At 40.4% G+C, this 13,548-nt stretch overlaps 1 long non-coding RNA gene across 1 annotated transcript in view; it reads right to left on the bottom strand.

The window, feature by feature from the left end:
• LOC138763400 (uncharacterized) overlaps positions 1-12,700 on the bottom strand; it is a 42,220-nt gene extending 29,520 nt beyond the window's left edge. Inside the window, exon 1 of the long non-coding RNA XR_011357528.1 lies at positions 12,546-12,700. This is a non-coding gene — a long non-coding RNA (uncharacterized lncRNA). The remainder of the gene's footprint in view (positions 1-12,545) is intronic.
• Between the last annotated feature and the right edge of the window lie 848 nt (positions 12,701-13,548).

The following is a 13,548-nucleotide window of genomic DNA, read 5'->3' as shown; positions in this document are numbered from 1 at the left end:
AATTTGCCTTGGTATTAAAAAATAAAATGCCTTGTGAATGTTGAATTAATGATGTGAGTCTTTAAAATGTTGTTCTTGCCATAGTCATAAATGACCATCTTTTTCCCCTTAAAAAGAAAATAGCCATACATTTATATGGCATGGAAACATCTCCCACTTATTCTGAATGGACCATTAAGCCCTTACTTGCACTGATCCCAGAATCATTCATTTATTTTTCCCAGCCAGTCGACAACTGCCCTTGGATTTTATAACTCACCTATCTTCTCAGAACAATTTATCATGGCCAACTAACCTACCCATCTTCAATTACAGGTACTTAGGATGTAAAAGGAAACCATACACAACTCACCTCACTCCTTCTTCTGTGAGAAGCTACGTTTGATTGCACACACCTTCAGATTCGAGGTCAATTTCTTTCCTGGGGCTAATAGACTCTTGACTCGACCTTCTGTTAATATCTCATGATGCTTTGCACTGTTTAACTGTACTTTTTTTTAACACTATGCCCTGCACTTTTGTTTTATGCATCCGTATAACCAGAATTTTATTTTATTGCAACACCTTGTTTTTATTCTTACACTACTTGCTGTACCCTTTATGGTGGACTTATCTGGATAGCACACCAAGCCAAATTTTACCCATATCTTGGGAAACTCAACAATGAAAAATTCAATTCAGTTGAACATGCAAACTCCTACCACCTTCCATTCAAGGACTGAACCCAGGTCACTGGAGCTTTGCAGCAGTATATCTTCCAGATACAAGAGTGTTTATTTGAATTTGTAAATGATCACCTTTTCAGCTAACTTTCATAGTTTCAGTCCAACTGAAAACTTCAAACCAAAATTTAGCATTTCATCTTCTACCTTCATCTCAATCATATGTTGCAAAAGTGAATTGATGCTCTGTAAAACGTAAAATGTAAAATGGTGAGTCCTAAGTTGTAGTACCTTTAAACTTAGTGCAATATTTTGGGCACCATATTTGAGAAAAGATTTGCTGATGTGGGAGAGGGTTCAGAGAAGATTAATGAGAAAGATATCAGGAATGAAAGGGTGAGCATATGAGGAACATTTATTTGCTCTTGAACTGTACTGTGGAGTACAGAAGGATGAGTGAGGACTTCATAGAAATATTTCAAATGGAAAAAGGCCTGGACAGAATAGATGTGGAAAGGTTGTTTCCCATGGTAGGGAAGTGAAGGACAAGTGGGCACAACTTCAGGATACAAGGACCTCAATTTAAAACAGAGATGGGAAAAAAATATTTATCCAGAGGGCCATGAATCTGTGCAACTTGTCACCATAGACAGCGAGGTCGTTGGGTGTATTTAAGGCAGAGATTGACAGGTATTTGATTAGTGAGGGCATCAAGGGTTACGGGGAGAAAGCTGAGGAATTCGCTGAGTGGCATTATGGATCAGCTCATGATAGAGTGCCAGAGCAGACTCGATGGAGCAATAGGCCAACTTCTGCTCATATATCTTGTTATCTTGTGATTCTTTTCTTGTTTGCTTTGTAAGAATGTTTCAGTACGATTGATTGCTTACTTTGATTGATTGCATCATTGGTGCTGAGGATGCGAGCGCAATGAATGTCAGGAAAGGGGAATGCCACACCACTGGAGACTTAGAATGATTCTGGGTTGTTTCCCCCCAGAATCTCTCAGGTGCACTGTTGCATTGTTCCAAGCAAAAGTTCCTCTGGATTTGTTTTGTATTATTCTCTGTTCAAGCACTGACGTAGCTTTCCATTTTCTTGTCTCTGAAGAATGGTTCAAATAGCGATTATATTACCTTTCAATCCTTCACAGATCAGCTCCTTGCTATTGGCCCAGATACTGTACCTTGTACCACACCATAAAAGCAATTATTTGGATAAAGTCAATAAAACAACAAGTTGACAGGCAGGCCAGGCATATAATCCAGGAACACTCTCCTGAGTTTAGTTGCAATCTTTTACAGCAGAGGTCAGGCGAGAGCTACAACTCTGACTAACTCTAGATGATGGCTCCGGCTGAAATGATGGTCACCCTTGCCTTCCTTTTGATGCTGCGTGTCCTTGCTGAGTTTCTCCAGCACTTTTATGTATTGCACTACATCACTGCGTCTGCAGACCCTCCTGTTCAACCAATGATTGTTTCTGTCCTCCTTGTTGTCCTACCTTGGCTGAAACCTTTAACTTTGCCTTGCCATTGAAGATGGGAACATCAAGGTCAAAACACACGTAACTCAGTATACTGCAGGAACCCCTCAGGGTCTGCAACCATAGGTTTGCACAAACTTGATCATACATAGAAGATTCTATTTGCATGAGTTTCATAGATTCTTGTATGCATGTGAAGACAACTTGGGTAGGTCCTGTGGATTGCTTTCACCCTGCTATCAGTCACCATGAGTATTGCAGGACAGTAAGCTAAAATGGGTTCAACTTTTGTTGCAATTATGTTGAAAGGCAACACAAATTAACGTGCAATCAGGCTGGAGGGGGAAACTTGGTGGAGTGACATGATGTGAAAACAGGCAAACATTAACATTGCTATCACATACTCTGAGTTCAGCCATGCACTCTATGAACACCCATGGTGTAGAATAAAGAATAGATTAATGAATATGTGAAAGACTCGGTGCCCATGAAACCCTTTGCATTTATGAAGCTACAGTCTGATGCTTCTTTAGAAGTGGCAACAATGTTAACCCTGTGCTACGATGATCAAAATTATTGCTGTACGGAATGATGATTGAGGAGGCAAAAGGCCTTTGCTATGACCCTAAAACTAAGAAGGGTGATGTGGAGGGAAATTCTGTGGTGAGTCATGAGTGGCAGGAAATACAATGCAAAGGAGGAGAAATCAATGCCTGGATGTAAGGTGCCAAGGTTTGTCAAACTCATCCATTATCAGGGTGAGGGCAAATATACTCATCCATTGCCAAGTTTTTTTTAAGTATTTTTTAAAATTTCTCACACTATGTACCATATCAACCAAAATATGTACAAACGTTTCTCAGTGGTCTTTTCTCCCCCTTTTTTCCCCCTTTCCCTCCCTCCCCTCTACCCACCCCCCTCCAAAACCCATAAATATTCAACATATACAATACAATAAAACCATAAAACAATATCTTCACACAAAGAAAAATAAATAAGAAAAATGTGTCATCTATTTATTACACACTGAATCTAGTTGTTTTGTCTTCTTATCATTTTCATTCTCATTTTAGGGGGTGGAGGTCATAGACAAGCTCTCTCTAATATGTTCCATGTATGGTTCCCAAATTTGTTCAAACATTGTGACTTTATTTTTTAAATTATATGCTATTTTTTTCCAATGGAATACATTTATTCATTTCCATGTACCATTGCTGTATACTCATGCTCTCTTCCATTTTCCAAGTTGACATTATACATTTTTTTGCTATCATAATGAATTTTTTTTTTGCACTTTATCCAATTTGAGGCCTAATTCTCCACTTCTTATGTTACATCAAAGAAATATCTCTGGTTTTTTTGGTATGTTATTTTTTGTAATTTTATTTAGTATCTGATTTAACTCTTCCCAAAACATATTTACTTTCGTACATGCCCAAGTTGCATGTAATGTTGTTCCCATTTCCTTCTTACAGTGAAAACATCTATCTGATAATGTTGAATCCCATTCTTTTAATATTTGAGGAGTAACATATACCCTGTGTAACCAATTCTACTGTATCATGCGTAACCTTGTGTTTATTGTGTTCTTCATAGTTCCAGATCATAACTTTTCCCATACTTCATTTTTTATCTTTATGTTTAGATCCTTTTCCCACTTCTGCTTAGGTTTATAGTTTATTTCATTTTCCTTATCTTGCAGCATAATGTACATGTTGGTTATAAATATTTTAATTATCATTGTGCCTGTAATCACGTATTCAAAGCTGCTTCCTTCAGGTAATCTCAAGCTGTTTCCCAATTTATCCTTTAAATAAACTTTCAATTGATGACATCCATTGCCAAGTTGAGTCCAAACATGAACTTGAGGAACAACACATCATTTAAGGATGGCAAAGTTATCTTTGTATTTCTTGATTGTCTCACTTTGTTGCTTGTAGCAATGCTAAAGTTTGAGTAGAGAATCCCTGGTCACAGGATCCTTCAAAATCCTGCTGATTATTGACAATGCTCTGCATGTTTGGTTGATTGTCACCTGAAGATTAAATGTTAACCAACAAACCACTGTTGTAACTGAGGATCAAAGCTATTTACAATCTTCAAGACCGGTTACCCAAGTCAGATATTTGCTCAAACTATCTGCAAGAACATGAGTAAACAGGAGAAGGAGTCGGCCATTCAGTTGCACAAGCCTTCAACACCATTTAATAACATCTAGGCCAGTCATCTCTTCTCTGAAACTTTGCCCAACATTACATGCAACTTGGGCATGTACGAAAGTAAATATGTTTTGGGAAGAATTAAATCAGATACTAAATAAAATTACAAAAAATAACATACCAAAAAAACCAGAGATATTTCTTTTATGTAACATAAGAAGTAGAGATTGTCCTGATCATTCAAACCTCTCCTGAAGTAACTCTAGTGATCTAGCCTCTGCATCTCCCTGGCATAAAGATTCAACACATGTCCTCATACCAATGTCTATAGATGCCCCACAGAAAGTATCCTATCTGGGTGCATCACAGCTCAGTTCAGGAGCTACTCTGCTGAAGACATCAAGAAACTGTAGAGAATTGTAAACACAGCTCAGGCCATCAACAAACCAACCTCCCCTCCATCAACTCCTCATTCACCTCATGCTGCCTCAGGAAAGCAGCCAACATATGAAAAGATTTATTTCCCCCACCTTGCTCACACCCTCTTTCCCCTTCCACCAGGCAGAAGATACATGCTTGAAAACATGCACCTCCTGGTTTAAGAACAGTTTCTATCTTTCTTTATTCAGACTCTTGACTGATTTCCAATGAGTAAAAGATAATGCCTGCACTGTTTTACGGAGCTCTTTAACATATACCCTGTTCACCTTGTTTTTATTCCTGCACTAACCCATTATTCTATGTAGATTATGATGATTTGCCTGGAAAGCACAAAGATCTTCATTGAATATCTGTACACTTGACAAGCAACAGTTCAATTCAATTCCAATTCAACACTCTTTGAGAAGGATTTCCCATGTACCTCAGTCTAAAAAGACCATCCCTGATCTTGTGACTGCCCCTTGTTCATGGCTCTCCCACTCACAAAGCATCTCAACATCTATATTATGTTCCCTTACAATTTTTGATGTTTCCAGAATATCATCTCTCACTCTTCTTAAGATTTATGAATGCATCTCTAACCATTGTAGCTGACCGTGAGAGACAATCCTCTTCTCCAAGGAATTTGTTGACTGAGATCTTCTAAGCTATCTTCAACCCTCATACATCCTTTTCTAAACAAGGGACCAAGGCGTATGTGCATGAGGCAACAATGATGCAACAGCAGGGAGGACAGAAAGATTTTAACAGAATCGTGGAAGTGCTTCCATATCATCAAGGAAATTGAAGCATCCTGAGCAGAGATAAAGTCAATGAGTATGAATAGGATTTAGAATAAACTGTGCCGTGGTTTCAAGGGCTTTGGGCATATTAACCAAAGGATGAAAGTCAGTGATGTCAAAATGTTGTTGAGATTCCCCTCTCAAGAGTTGATGAAGCAAGCTCAGAATGTAGCCCAGTAAATGATTCATCTGAGGTTGAACGACACAAAAAGGATTACAATGGAAGACTTGGCTAAGGTCTTCAGACATTCTGAATCAAGATTGCAGAGCCTTGAGAAGATATATTGTCAGGCACCAGTTCATCAGAATCCTCCAAGAGGATTTGGCAGGCCAATTGTGATAATCATTAAAAAAGCCTGTTTTGTAATCCTCCCTAGACAAGTTCATGAGAAAGGTTGAATGGCCACCAACAGCATCAACTTTGTCCACACCAGCACACCTATTCCAGTTTCCCAGTCCCATCATCTTCAGTTGATTTAGCATCTTACCACCACCACCCCTTATCAAAACACTCAAAACTAAATGGTGTGGTTAATGTTAAGTTAATTTTTGTTTATTTTCACCTGTAAAATCTATTTAAACTAGGAATTGATTTTTTTATTAATGCAGGATACAATGATTGGAATCTGATTGGATAAGAATTTATTGCCACCAAAGTATAAGAGAGTAAACATGCATATGGCAACAGTAAAATCAGACTTATTTGCCTTCCAGAATGGTTTCTAGAACTAAATCCATGCGTGAAACAGGGATGAATTGTATCTGATCTGACTAAAACAGGAGGCTTAATCGCCCATTCAGTGTCAGTGGGAAATAAAATTATATAGCTGAGTAGGTTGCAAGACTCCAAAGAAGAGCTAGTGTGAAATGTCAATGTTAAGCTTGAAAATGTACTCCACAATCCCCAGGCTATATTTATAAGCAAATATTTGAATCATGTGTGACATTAGTAGATAATTATCAGCACAGAATGCCACATCTTCAACTCATCTTTGGCATGTTTTCTAAGAGGGTGTAGCACTCATCGGTCTCTCGGGCAATGGTTGAAGACACAACATGTTTCTAGATTTATCACAAGTATTGATGGACCCAGAATCTAATTCCTCCAATTTAGCTCAAGAGGCAATGTAACTGCAGCCCATCTGATTTTTTTTGTTTGTCATTCTTCTATGGCAGTGTTGCCTCCTGCATTTACGCTTGTGCCACTAACACAAATACTCTTTTGTTTCTGTTGATGAGAGGATAGCTGAGAAAGTAAATTGTAGCAGCAATGAGACCATTAACTGGTGCTTGTAGTCATCTTTATAAACTAATTAAACTAAAAGTCTCTTATTTTAAAACATTGATTCCATTTTTTTAACAGTGACTTTAATTCATTTCATTTTGTTCACCATTATGTCCAGGACAGGCTTTATGTTCTTTAACCAAATAATTGTAAGGCAAGATGCTGATTGAGGTACAGGTAATTTGGCCCTGATGCCAAGTGATTAATTTTTACCCATGTTCAACTCCAATACCAATATGACACAAAGAGGAAAGAAAATGAAAGGCAAAACCAAATAAACTTTACCATATGCACAGTGCCTCAGACTGTGAGGAAAAAGACATTATGGTGGGGATTGAAGGGGATGCTGTTTTGTTAATAAATTTGCAGTTGGGCTGCCTCTGTTGGGGTGTGAAGATCTACCTATTTTTCTAGATTCTTGACGAAAGGCTCAGGCCCGAAATGTTGTCTGCTTTTTACTTCCCATGGATCCTCCATGACCAGCTGTGTTTCTCCTGTAGACCACAATGTGAACACAGCAAATATTTCAGGTGTCTAAATTATAAAATAATAAGGGCACAGTAGAGCAGGTGTTAAAGATACATTTGAATAAAGCTAGAACCAAGAGATTTTAAGCCTTAGGGAAAATTAAACAGGTCAGGGATTATAACCATTGGTGAGGTTAGGATTTAATAGTGAAAAAGGCTGAGGCACTTTACAGGCACATTCAGAATGAGAAGATGAGTTTAGTACACTGGCTAAAGGTTTGTTCAAAGAGATAAGTTTTAAGAAGCTTCATAAGGGATAGAAAAGTCCTTTGAATTCTAGAGGAATTTCAAGGGTTTTGAGTTTTTGTCATTGAAGTCATAGTCATCGTTGTGGAGTGATTAAAATAGATGTCTGAGGATGTTAGCACTGGGGGAGATTGGAGAGACAGAGTGCATCAGAATGAAATGGAAGCATTACTTGAGAAATGTAAGTGGTGAGAAAGATAAAGGATGAAAGGGATTTAATGCAAGCCAGGATATGAGCTATGGGTAATTTCAAGTTCACCTACAAGAGGGAAGGTACAGTTCTTGGTAGCTGAAATAACAAGCCCGGATATAACTGATAGTGGAGTTTTTAGCAAAAAATTATTTTAGAGAACAATTGCAATAGACACATGAATATGAAGAGGATGAAGGGGTATATATATCAGGTGCAAGCAGCAGAGTTTTATTTTAAGTTGGACATCACATTTGGCACAGACACATAGGCTAAAGGTTCTGGTTCAGGTCTGCCATGTTCTGTGTTCAATATTATAAATAAGACGAAACAAGAGATTCCAACATTAGGTATTCATGGTCAAGTAGTAAACTGGATTTGGCAATGGCTGGATGGGAGAAGCCAGAGACTTGTAGTAAATGATTGCTTCACAGACTGGAGGCCTGTGACTCAGAGGATAACTGAGGTAAAGACGTGGAACTGAAAAGTGAATACTCTGTAGGTGTTCTTCTGTTTATGAGTGTATAGATCATAATGGAACTGGTTGCTCAGTTCCAGAATGAAGGAGGAAGGGGGCAGTACTGAAGATGAAGGGCTCAAGCCCAAATGTTGGTTGTGTATCTTTATCTTTGCTCCATAAAGTGCACTGTTTGACCAGCTGAGTTTCTCCAGCATTTGTTTTTATGTGTTGAATGTTGAGCCAGGTAGAAAGCTTACAGAGAGGCCAAGAATGCATAAATTACCTTAATCTCACACTGGACTGTTTTGTTGAATTTAATAATTTTTGGATAACTGCATGGACAGGAGGGTGTTGGAGTGATATGGGCCTAATACGAGCAACTGGGACAAAAGCAGGAGGGCCCAGGGTTGGGCATAGACCAGGCTAGGCCTCATGGGCCTGTTTAATTGGTGTAAGACTCTCTGACTCTAATAAAATTCAACATTATGATGGTAAAAATGTCATGAAGGATTCGAACATGACCAGAAAATGTAGGCATTTGGGAGGTGGCGTCAAGTTTCAGGATTTGAAGAGGAAAAAAAAGATAGAGATAAAAGAGCAGGCCGTTTTTTTTTGGATGTGAGAGGAGTGGGGGACGTTTGAGAAAAGGCCAGAGTGAGGGTGAACACTTTTGTCATGCAAGATTGAACTATTTATTTTACAGTATCAGATAAGTAGAGAAGAAAGATTGTTTCAAAGATTTTCCTTACGATCCTGAATGTGTTTTCTCCATTTTGAGCAGTTATTCACCAGAGATTTCCAAGATAACATGAAAATGTTGAAAGCTTCATGGAATCTTTGAGGTGTATTTGATGTGATGCCAGGAGAGACTTAAGTAGGGGTTACCTTCTGACAGAGGGACAATGATATAGTGGTTAAGATGACCAGCTAATTTGATCACTTTTTCAGAGACACAAGTTTGAAAGGCTCTGTGAATGCTGGGGAATTTAAATTCATGCCCAAAATAAATTTGGAATTTAAAATAAAGCTCATCTCATTAATCGTGACAAATACATATTTAGATTGTTGCAAAAACCCACAGTGTTCACTCATGTGCTTCAGAGAAAGAAAACAGTCTGCATTTTTTGACAATGCAGTGGTCTCATACCTATTATACCTGCTCAGGCCAGAGTGAAGGGCAATAAATACCTTCATTGTCAGAGATATTTATACCCTAGGAATCAACTGAAAAATAAAGTTTGTGTAAATGACCCATTTCCAGTATGTAAACACTGTGGAAGGGACCCTACCTTTATTTTGCCTGTGCTCTTTATGGCCATCTTCAGTTGGTGCCATAAATGATTCACGTTACTCTTTTCTCAGATAGGCCCATACAGTTTGCCTGGACCATTTGGTCCCCTGATCATTCGAAGCAAAAATGAATTGCATTGCCACTGGAATCTCACAGCATGGACATGTACACTATAAGCTGTCACTGACACGACTTTGAGAAGTCAGAGGAAATCAACACACCCAAAATAAACCTGTGCAGTTACAGGGTGAGCATGCAAAGTCCAACAGGCAACACCAGAGGTCAGGACTGAGGCCAAATCAAGAGCCCGACTAACTGTACCACTGCACTGTCTGTGTGATACTTGTGATAACTTTGATTCACTTTTATTGTACCTTGTGAGTAAATCTGTTTGTGTTGTGCATTGCAGCAGTCCTGCATATAATATTCATCTCTTCAGTTTGGTACAATCTGGAAAGTTGAACATCATTCTGCAGTTTAATTCCTTTACAAAAGCAATTAACACCAACTGTCCCCAAGATGAATTCCTGTGAGACACAACTGCCATTTGCCAGTAATCTGAGAAACTAGTTTATATTCCACCATATATTTTGCTTTGTAGTCTTCCTTCAATTTATTCTGCTACCTGGCCCTTGTATCCAGCACCCTGCTGACTGACATGAGGACCACTTTGTAGTCCTTTATTAAAAATCTTCCTCTTTGGCTTGGCTTCGCGGACGAAGATTTATGGAGGGATAATGTCCACGTCAGCTGGAGGCTCATTTGTGGCTGACAAGTCTGATGTGGGACAGGCAGACACGGTTGCAGTGGTTGCAAGGGAAAATTGGTTGGTTGGGGTTGGGTGTTGGGTTTTTCCTCCTTTGTCTTTTGTCAGTGAGGTGGGCTCTGCGATCTTCTTCAAAGGAGGTTGCTGCCTGTCGAACTGTGAGGTGCCAAGATGCACGGTTTGAGGCGATATCAGCCCACTGGCGGTGGTCAATGTGGCAGGCACCAAGAGATTTCTTTAGGCAGTCCTTGTACCTCTTCTTTGGTGCACCTCTGTCACGGTGGCCAGTAGAGAGTTCGCCATATAACACGATCTTGGGAAGGCGATGGTCCTCCATTCTGGAGACGTGACCTAACCAGCGTAGTTGGATCTTCAGCAGCGTGGATTCGATGCTGTTGGCCTCTGCCATCTCGAGTACTTCGATGTTAGGGATGAAGTCTCTCCAATGAATGTGGAGGATGCAGCAGAGACAATGCTGGTGGAAGCGTTCTAGGAACCGTAGGTGATGCCAGTAGAGGACCCATGATTCGGAGCCAAACAGGAGTGTGGGTATGACAAAGGCTCTGTATACGCTAATCTTTGTGAGGTTTTTCAGTTGGTTGTTTTTCCAGACTCTTTTGTGTAGTCTTCCAAAGGCGCTATTTGCCTTGGCGAGTCTGTTGTCTATCTCGTTCTCGATCCTTGCATCCATTGAAATGGTGCAGCCGAGATAGTGTTGGACTCTGGCTTTAATTTATTTACTCTTAATTTAGTCTATGTGTGAGCTGAGTCCAGCGCGTTCGTTGAATGAAGTGATAGGAGAAGGTATTCGGTTCAACAGTCAGTTTATTACACCACACAGCACAGCACAGCACAAGAATAAAACTTAACAGAGCTCTGGGTCAGTCTGTTAGTTCATAGGTCACCTGCCAGTGAGCTACTCCCCGAGACTGACCCCTATTGTCCAGTTGGCACAGTTTATATAGGTCAATCTTATCACACAGAACAAAAGTTGTTTTCCCTGCTAGATCTTTTTGCATAAGGGTTATCACAAGTCATCTCCTGTTTTGCAGATTTCTGGGGTGTAGCATTCCCATGTTAATCCTCCAGGCCAGACTATCCTGTTGTTTAGATCTGAAATTAACTCATCCCCAGATATTTCTAATCACCATTCGGTCCCTGTCTGGCCAATTTCTGCTGTTCTCTTTAACACCTCCTCGTGCCTTAATCTTCCTCCTAGACTGGTTTTCCATTCCCTTTGATTCTTGCGGGCCATTCTTTGTTCTGATCTGGCCTGTGTCTCCTGTGCTATTTCCCACCTCCTTCAGTTAAGCATTCCTCCTAAATCGTTTTATGCATATCCTCTCCCTGTATCTTGGGAGCAGCCAATTTTGTTCAGCCAACTTTGCTCCATGCTGTGACAGCCACTTAGCCACATTCCTCTTTCCCTGACTCATGCAGTCCAAATAAACTTATTGATTAATCATTTATTTCATACTGTTTTAACCCCTAGATTCCAACAATAGGTAAACTGGTTGACCGTTTTGAGTTTTGTGTGCCCGATGGAGATGTGGGGGGGCTGGTAGTCATGGTGGGGAGGTGGCTGATGGAGGACCTCAGTTTTCTTCAGGCTGACTTCCAGGCCAAAAATTTTGGCAGTTTCCGCAAAACAGGATGTCAAGCTCTGAATGGGCAACTAAAGCGGCATCGTGTGCAAAGAGTAGTTCATGTACAAGTTGCTCTTGTGGCTTGGTGTGAGCTTGCAGGTGCCTCAGATTGAAGAGACTGCCATCCGTGTGGTATCAGATGTAAACAGTGTCTTCATTGTTGAGGTCTTTCATGGCTAGAGTCCACATAAACATGCATCAAGAAATTGAGAGAGATTGATTAAGTATTCCCATTGTAAAACCCTTCTGAATATTCATTTAACTCTCTCTTTATCATTGTCATTTGATCCTTCCACCAATATTTTCCTACTGCTGATGTTAAGCTAACATTCCCCTCCACCCCCCCATCCCCCTTTGAAGGTATAAATTACACGTTCTGTTCGCAGTCTCATAGCACAGTTCCTTCAGTTTATTACATTTTTTAGATTGATACTTGAGTTTCTGAAGTCTCTTTACTTTTTTCACCTGTGGATACAATTTATCTGGACTCAGAAATTTTATCGTCCTTTGGTGTAGTTGCCTGACAATTTCTTTCATTTTAGCTTACCTGATGCAATAAGACCTGATTTGTTCGTTAGACTGAACATCTTATTCTGTTCCTTTACCTTATGGTCCTGTGGTGTTGTTCAATACAGTTATTTTCTCTTCAAGGCTTCTATAATGAAAAATGAGGCAAGATTGAAAATCCTTGCTATTGTAGTGAACAAAGACACAGTAGTCGGTGTGAGTCCATTTAACTGATTTTACTGGAACTCCTGTGTGAGCTTATAAGCACAACTCCCATAATACTTTGCTGCCCCTGGGACCATTGTGATGTCAATCTGGAGAGCTGGCAATGCTCTCAGTGTCTCGGGGGCTCTCAGCCCTGCGCGAGCCTGGATCTCCGTGACCCAGTTTGCTTGCAATTGACACATGACCACACCACCCCCCCTCAGAAGGTGGTGTCAGGAGGTGATGAGTCCATTAGTTGCATAAAGATCTTTTGTTTGGGTGAGCGACCTCCCCTCACACTACCAGCACCTGCTGTTCCAGGTCAACATGTGCCGGCTTGAAGTGATCAATGGTGCATGCTTCTTCCCTGCCTCCAATGTTCAGTACATATGTCATTCCATTGTGTCGGAGCACTTTGTAAAGACCCTCATTCAAACACTGAAGCAGAGTATGATGCGACCTCCTGCACACAAACACACACTGGCAGTCCTTGAGCTCCCTTGGGACATAGTAGGCAGTCAGCCCATGGCGTAAGGTTGGGACAAGCGCCTGGGAGCAGACTTTCTCCCGAAGTCACATCAGGAAAGCTGTGGGCAATTCTTCCTGTCGTCAAGCCAGTAGTACGAATTCCCCTGGGACTGTAAGTAGGGCTCCATACACAACTTTGACAGAAGACGAGGGCAAATCTTCTTTTGGCATCATGCGGATTCCCAGTAGCACCCACGGCAATTTGTCAGACCAACTGGGGCCATTGAGTCAAGCCATCAGAATGATTTTCAGTTGGCGGAGAAACCTCTTGATGAGGCCATTGGACTGTGGGTGGTAGGCCTTGATGCAATGTAGTTGGGTGCCAAGGAGCTGGGATAGCACTGACCATGGTGTCAAGGTGAACTGTGC

This window comes from Narcine bancroftii, chromosome 5, assembly GCF_036971445.1.
Source record: "Narcine bancroftii isolate sNarBan1 chromosome 5, sNarBan1.hap1, whole genome shotgun sequence".
Taxonomy (NCBI): domain Eukaryota; kingdom Metazoa; phylum Chordata; class Chondrichthyes; order Torpediniformes; family Narcinidae; genus Narcine; species Narcine bancroftii.
Note: the sequence above shows the minus strand (reverse complement) of the source record. Positions and strands in the feature narration are given on the sequence as shown.